Below are 7,867 nucleotides of genomic sequence, written 5' to 3'. Positions count from 1 at the left end.
AGAAACGTCTTGGAAGAGAAAAAAAAAAAAAAAAAAACGCGCAACAGTTGTTGGCTTGTGCAAGCACTCTATGTTACAGCGATTAAAGAGCATAGCATCTTCTACAACAGCAGCTACAAAAAGAAGAAGAACGTGAGAGAGGGAGAGACACAGGCGTGTTTCTTTGGAATGCAGAGCATGCAGCACATACTATAAAGTGCCAAGAGACGGGGAAAGCAGATGGCGCGAAGGTGTATGTCCTCAAAGCTTGAAAGCAATTTCTAAATTACAACATGTACCGAAGTCCACCTACTCTCATCAGGTTGCTCCCGCCTCCAGTTGCGTTTAAAGTGAAATTACAGTCGCCTCAAAGGCAGACAGAGAGAGAGTGAAAATAGGTACACTTGCTTCGCGCAGCTGCAGCCGTTCAAATTTTACAGCAAGAGCACTCCCGAAAGCACAAAGTCCGCTGCCGCCTGGGCGCAATGCGCTCGCTTCAGTAAATTGCCGTGCTGGCCTCGGCAACCAAGAGGTGTAGTGCGGCAGACTGCTGCATTGTAGCACACCGGAAACCGTGCAGACGTAAGCGATCGCCTCGACATCGCTGCGAGCGCTCGAAGAGACAAAGTCCGAAACCACGTGTGCCGGGGCGGTGCGAGCGCGACGCCTTTGACGCAACTTTTGCGTACAAGCCGCCGCACCGCCACGACGGAATCGCTGGCATCCCGCACGCAGCTGCATTGTGTCACGCCGGCAATCGTTGAAACACCACGCAGTCGTCGGCGTCGGCCCCGACATGGTTGCGAGCGCTGGAAGAGACAAAGTCCGAAACCGCGTGTGCCGGGGCGGCGCGAGCGCGACGCCTTTGACGCAACTTTTGCGTACAAGCCGCCGCACGGCCACGACGGAGCCGGTGTCACCCTGCAGAGGGCTGCACTATAGCACGCCGGGAACCGGCAAAGAACCGCGCAGACGTCGTCGTTGGCCGCGGCGTTGCCGCGAGCACGCGAAGAGACAAAGTCCGAAACGACGTCAGCCGCGGGCGTCGAGCACGCCGCCCGCACTGTTCGCACGCGTGCTCGGAAATGGCGAAGGGGGCCGCGCTAGCGTGCCTTGAATCGGTGAGCGGCGGTACCGCGGCGATCGCCAGAGCTCGAATCCGCCCTGCAAAAGCCAAATATTGGCGCTCGGCTCGGCGCAGTACGCCGCCGCGTCGCACGAGTACGGCCCCATGGAGGTCTGGGCACTTATCGCTGCTACTGTAAGGGGCCGTACGGCCCCGGCCGACATTGTACCGTAGTGCGATTTTCGGCTTGCGCGTGCTCGTGGCGTAGTCCGCGCACCGTTCCGACGTCGACAATCGTGCCCACGACTACGCGAGCGCTGGAAGAGACAAAGTCCGAAACCGCGTGTGCCGGGGCGGCGCGAGCGCGACGCCTTTGACGCAACTTTTGCGTACAAGCCGCCGCACGGACACGACGGAATCGCTGGCATCCCGCACGCAGCTGCATTGTGTCACGCCGGCAATCGTTGAAACACCACGCAGTCGTCGGCGTCGGCCCCGACATGGTTGCGAGCGCTGGAAGAGACAAAGTCCGAAACCGCGTGTGCCGGGGCGGCGCGAGCGCGACGCCTTTGACGCAACTTTTGCGTACAAGCCGCCGCACGGCCACGACGGAGCCGGTGTCACCCTGCAGAGGGCTGCACTATAGCACGCCGGGAACCGGCAAAGAACCGCGCAGACGTCGTCGTTGGCCGCGGCGTTGCCGCGAGCACGCGAAGAGACAAAGTCCGAAACGACGTCAGCCGGGGCGTCGAGCACGCCGCCCGCACTGTTCGCACGCGTGCTCGGAAATGGCGAAGGGGCCGCGCTAGCGTGCCTTGAATCGGTGAGCGGCGGTACCGCGGCGATCGCCAGAGCTCGAATCCGCCCTGCAAAAGCCAAATATTGGCGCTCGGCTCGGCGCAGTACGCGGCCGCGTCGCACGAGTACGGCCCCATGGAGGTCTGGGCACTTATCGCTGCTACTGTAAGGGGCCGTACGGCCCCGGCCGACATTGTACCGTAGTGCGATTTTCGGCTTGCGCGTGCTCGTGGCGTAGTCCGCGCACCGTTCCGACGTCGACAATCGTGCCCACGACTACGCGAGCGCTGGAAGAGACAAAGTCCGAAACCGCGTGTGCCGGGGCGGCGCGAGCGCGACGCCTTTGACGCAACTTTTGCGTACAAGCCGCCGCACGGCCACGACGGAGCCGGTGTCACCCTGCAGAGGGCTGCACTATAGCACGCCGGGAACCGGCAAAGAACCGCGCAGACGTCGTCGTTGGCCGCGGCGTTGCCGCGAGCACGCGAAGAGACAAAGTCCGAAACGACGTCAGCCGGGGCGTCGAGCACGCCGCCCGCACTGTTCGCACGCGTGCTCGGAAATGGCGAAGGGGCCGCGCTAGCGTGCCTTGAATCGGTGAGCGGCGGTACCGCGGCAATCGCCAGAGCTCGAATCCGCCCTGCAAAAGCCAAATATTGGCGCTCGGCTCGGCGCAGTACGCCGCCGCGTCGCACGAGTACGGCCCCATGGAGGTCTGGGCACTTATCGCTGCTACTGTAAGGGGCCGTAGGGCCCCGGCCGACATTGTACCGTAGTGCGATTTTCGTCTTGCGCGTGCTCGTGGCGGTGTCCGCGCACCGTTCCGAAGTCGACAATCGTGCCCACGACTACGCGAGCGCTGGAAGAGACAAAGTCCGAAACCGCGTGTGCCGGGGCGGCGCGAGCGCGACGCCTTTGACGCAACTTTTGCGTACAAGCCGCCGCACGGCCACGACGGAGCCGGTGTCACCCTGCAGAGGGCTGCACTATAGCACGCCGGGAACCGGCAAAGAACCGCGCAGACGTCGTCGTTGGCCGCGGCGTTGCCGCGAGCACGCGAAGAGACAAAGTCCGAAACGACGTCAGCCGGGGCGTCGAGCACGCCGCCCGCACTGTTCGCACTCGTGCTCGGAAATGGCGAAGGGGCCGTGCTAGCGTGCCTCGAATCGATCGGCCGGGGGCCCCGTAGGGCGACAGAAAGGCAATTGTGCAGGAAACCGTACTGGCCATTAGCGAGAAATTGCCGTTCGCGCATTCGGTAGACGCGCTGCGCTTTCACGACTTCGGCATTGTGCTGCCGACGTAAGCTTTCAATCTTGCTCGCGGCGTTACGAGGCGGCACGATTTTCGCCAAACGCTCGTCGAAAGTGGCACGAGTACGGCCCCATGGAGGTCTGGGTACTTATCGCTGCTATTATATGGGGGTCCCAGAGAGCAGTCGCCCCCAAAGCGACCTGGGTGTTTGATATGCGGCGGGCTTCGTGCCCGTCAAGCGTGTCCCCGGTATCGCTCCCGTGGATCCCACAGCTGACGTCTGCAGCCTCATCCGCTTGATGCGTTAGGGGCTGGTTGTCGGACGACGCTTTTTCCACGATATCGAAGTGTGTTCCGCATCGTCCTCGGACGAATCAAATACGAAAGCGCCGAAGGCGCGGGCGTGACCCGTCGCCTAGCGGCTTTGCCGTCTCGGCTACGTTGCAAGTGTCGGTCGGTCCACCAGTGCTGCGGGCTCGAGAGAAACCGCAAGCCGCGATCGAGTCGACACAACCGGTCTATCGAGAATGTTGCGTGCTTCTTGCCGCGTGGCGATACCCGGCCCTGCGGGGAGGGCGCCGTAGCGAGCTCGAACGCCGTCGTCTCGGACTGTGCAAAGTGCTACCCTTTGCGAGAACGAAGCGTGTTGGGGCGCCTGAAGGTGGCCTCGGCATCGCAAAAACGGCGTCCGGCCTGCTTGAAAGGCTGGACGCGCAGTTGAACGATTACCTGGTTGATCCTGCCAGTAATCATATGCTTGTCTCAAAGATTAAGCCATGCATGTCTAAGTACATGCCGAAATAAGGCGAAACCGCGAATGGCTCATTAAATCAGTTATGGTTCCTTAGATCGTTTCTTCCTACTTGGATAACTGTGGCAATTCTAGAGCTAATACATGCAGTGAGCCTGAAGCCCTTTGGGCGACGGGTGCTTTTATTAGACCAAGATCGATCGGGTTTCGGCCCGTATTGTGTGGTGACTCTGGATAACTTTGTGCTGATCGCATGGCCACGAGCCGGCGACGTTTCTTTCAAGTGTCTGCCTTATCAACTTTCGATGGTAGGTTACTTGCTTACCATGGTTGTTACGGGTAACGGAGAATCAGGGTTCGATTCCGGAGAGGGAGCCTGAGAAACGGCTACCACATCCAAGGAAGGCAGCAGGCGCGCAAATTACCCACTCCCGGCACGGGGAGGTAGTGACGAAAAATAACAATACGGGACTCTTTTGAGGCCCCGTAATTGAAATGAGTACACTCTAAATCCTTTAACGAGGATCAATTGGAGGGCAAGTCTGGTGCCAGCAGCCGCGGTAATTCCAGCTCCAATAGCGTATACTAAAGCTGCTGCGGTTAAAAAGCTCGTAGTTGGATCTCAGTTCCAGACGAGTAGTGCATCTACCCGATGCGACGGCTCGGACTGAACATCATGCCGGTCCTTTCTTGGTGCACTTCATTGTGTGCCTCGAGAAGGCCGGTGCTTTTACTTTGAAAAAATTAGAGTGCTCAACGCAGGCGAGTCGCCTGAATAAACTTGCATGGAATAATAGAACAAGACCTCGTTTCTGTTCTGTTGGTTTTTGGAATACGAGGTAATGATTAAGAGGGACAGACGGGGGCATTCGTATTGCGGCGCTAGAGGTGAAATTCTTGGACCGTCGCAAGACGAACTACTGCGAAAGCATTTGCCAAGAATGTTTTCTTTGATCAAGAACGAAAGTCAGAGGTTCGAAGGCGATCAGATACCGCCCTAGTTCTGACCATAAACGATGCCAACCAGCGATCCGCCTGAGTTACTCAAATGACTCGGCGGGCAGCTTCCGGGAAACCAAAGTGTTTGGGTTCCGGGGGAAGTATGGTTGCAAAGCTGAAACTTAAAGGAATTGACGGAAGGGCACCACCAGGAGTGGAGCCTGCGGCTTAATTTGACTCAACACGGGAAAACTTACCCGGCCCGGACACTGGGAGGATTGACAGATTGAGAGCTCTTTCTTGATTCGGTGGATGGTGGTGCATGGCCGTTCTTAGTTGGTGGAGCGATTTGTCTGGTTAATTCCGATAACGAACGAGACTCTAGCCTATTAAATAGGTGCGGGGTTCCCAGCACCTTACAACCTTCTTAGAGGGACAAGCGGCTCCTAGCCGCACGAAACAGAGCAATAACAGGTCTGTGATGCCCTTAGATGTCCGGGGCCGCACGCGCGCTACACTGAAGGAAGCAGCGTGTCTTTATCCCTGTCTGAAAGGACTGGGTAACCCGTGGAACTTCTTTCGTGATTGGGATAGGGGCTTGCAATTGTTCCCCTTGAACGAGGAATTCCCAGTAAGCGCGAGTCATAAGCTCGCGTTGATTACGTCCCTGCCCTTTGTACACACCGCCCGTCGCTACTACCGATTGAATGATTTAGTGAGGTCTTCGGACCGATGTCCGGCGCGGCCTTTCGGTTGCGCCGGTCTGTTGGAAAGATGACCAAACTTGATCATTTAGAGGAAGTAAAAGTCGTAACAAGGTTTCCGTAGGTGAACCTGCGGAAGGATCATTACCGGATTGTGAAGGGTGGCGAGCGCCATTGTTTCTACCCCGTGTGGGTGAAGCAGCTCGCTGCGCCCGACGCTTTCCGCCGCTGGCCCCGCTTGGACGCGGGGACGGCTATACCCGAACATGCCGGGGACTGCCTGAATTTTGAGGGGCGCCCCGTGCCAAATTTGTTGCGCCCAGTGGACGCCGGCTGCAACCTTGGACGGTTGGCTTGGCCGCGCCCGCGGGTAGAAACGGCGTAACGCACACTGGGTGGGCTTTCTGTCCGCTTTGGCGCTCTTGCGCGGAATGGGAGTAAGACGACCCGACCTGCTGCTTTGCCCAGTACGAGGGGAACGGCGAAGCGTGCGGTCGGTCAAGGAACTGACGGTCGAGAGCTAATGCCGCTGCCGCTTAGTACACACACGGAACCGTGGTGCGAGCGCTCTCCCGTCCTCCGCGGCAAACGCTGCCGAGTCTGAAAAGGCTGGCGGCTGCCGGTCGCTTCCTGCGGCGAGTATGGAGTAACGACCCGACTTTGTTGCCACCCAAGTACTAAAGGAACGGTGTGGCGCTCGGTCGGTCATGGAACTGTCGGTATGAGGGTGCGGCTGCCAAGTACGGAAGGAACCGTGGCCTAAAGTGCTCTCCCGTCCTCCGCGGCAAATGCCACCGAGTCCGAAAGGGCCGGAGGCTGCCGGTCGGCTCCTGCTCGTGACGCGCGAGGTGTCGAGATCGCGGTTTAATGCGACGACGTCTGCAGGCTATTCGCCCGCCGCCGAGGGAAAGGCGGCGTTGCTGCGAAGTACCGAAGGAAACGCGGCTTTGCTACGTCGGAAGCGTTCTGCGGTTAGCGGACTTGTGCGCTTTGGGAAGGCGCCGCACGTCGAAAGAGGAAGTACGGACAGACGAGGGACTGTAGTCCCGGTTTCGAACGCACTTGCGGCCAGGCCCTTGCTGGCTTCGTCTTCCGCCTCAAGTAGACTTGTTGTGGCGCCGGCGCAGGGAGCCGTCCCTGGCACTGGCCGAGTGGTTTTGGAGAGCTGCGCGAGTACGCGCGCCGGGCTCTTGTCTTTCGTCTCAAGTAGGCTGTTGGATCAACAGCGGTTATGCTGCGGCGATCTGCCGATGCGAAAGTGTGTGTGTGTTTGAGGCCCTTCTATGAACCTACTGCTGACTGAAGCGAAGCACGTCGATGGGGGTGAAGCCCTGCCCGTGGCCGTGTAGCCGTTAAAGACTCCACAGCGGCTTAGCCCTAATCATGGCTCTGTCGCTCTTTGCAATTTTTAGTGGAGCGATGTGAACGTGCACACGAGACACACGGGTCCGGTGGATGGTTGGCAGGTAAAACCGGCTTCGAGTGCGCGCAAACGGCATAAGGTGCCTCGAGGGCAAGCGAGGAAGGCGTGGGCGCAAAACACACGCGCGAGTAGCAGGAGTGGAGTGCCATTAGGCTTTCAGCTGCTGAGACGCGGCCGCCGAAAGAGCGAGACTGGAGGAGCGCACGCCGAAAGGCGCTCTTCGAAACCACACACAGGGAGACGCCACGTGCCTAAAACCCTGGTTGTACTGTACTGAATTGAACAAACTATTTTTCACGACTCTAAGCGGTGGATCACTCGGTTCTCGGGTCGATGAAGAACGCAGCCAGCTGCGAGACTTGGTGTGAATTGCAGGACACACTGAGCACTGATTCTTTGAACGCACATTGCGGCCTTGGGTCTTCCCTTGGCTTCGTCTGTCTGAGGGTCGGATCACATATCAAGAGAGACTTCGGCGCACAGGGAACGTGCGTCCGTCGACTCGTTTTGACCGCGTCGGCATCATGGACAGTACGTTGAGCGCTAAAGCCACGCGCCAGCGGCCTCACGAGAGGGAGACGGTGGCAAACCGTTGTGCCAATTCTTCGAAAAGACGGAAACGAGGCAATACTACTGCAGCGTGACGAGTGCGCGCCTCTAGTAAGACCGCCGCAGGATGGAGTCGGATACCTGCAGGGAAAGAGCGGTCCAAGCACGAGGCGCGAACGTCTGTTGCCATGTAGCGCGCACGTTTGCGAGAGAGTCGGAAGCGCACGCTTGCGTGCACGGAAAACGTGGGAATGAAACGCCGGCCGATTCCCGCGCCGTGCGCAAAGCCAGCGCGATCGCAATTTGCGCTGTTTGCCTTCGAAGTACGTCGAGCTCCAGAGCTGGTCGCTCGTTCACGTCACCGCAGCTGTGTGGGCGCCCTTCCGGGCTTCGTCGCAGGAATG

The 7,867-nt window shown here is 59.0% G+C and overlaps 2 non-coding genes across 2 annotated transcripts; both read left to right on the top strand.

The window, feature by feature from the left end:
• The first annotated feature begins 3,823 nt into the window (after positions 1-3,823).
• Positions 3,824-5,638, top strand: LOC140214613 (small subunit ribosomal RNA). Its single transcript, XR_011891550.1, has one exon. It is a non-coding gene; the product is annotated as a small subunit ribosomal RNA (ribosomal RNA).
• A 1,574-nt stretch (positions 5,639-7,212) lies between these two features.
• LOC140214618 (5.8S ribosomal RNA) lies at positions 7,213-7,365 on the top strand. Its single transcript, XR_011891555.1, has one exon. It is a non-coding gene; the product is annotated as a 5.8S ribosomal RNA (ribosomal RNA).
• Positions 7,366-7,867: the final 502 nt, after the last annotated feature.

Source organism: Dermacentor andersoni, unplaced genomic scaffold (genome assembly GCF_023375885.2).
Source record: "Dermacentor andersoni unplaced genomic scaffold, qqDerAnde1_hic_scaffold ctg00000516.1, whole genome shotgun sequence".
NCBI lineage: Eukaryota > Metazoa > Arthropoda > Arachnida > Ixodida > Ixodidae > Dermacentor > Dermacentor andersoni.
The sequence above is the reverse complement of the archived record's forward strand: the minus strand, read 5'-3'. Positions and strand labels throughout refer to the sequence as shown.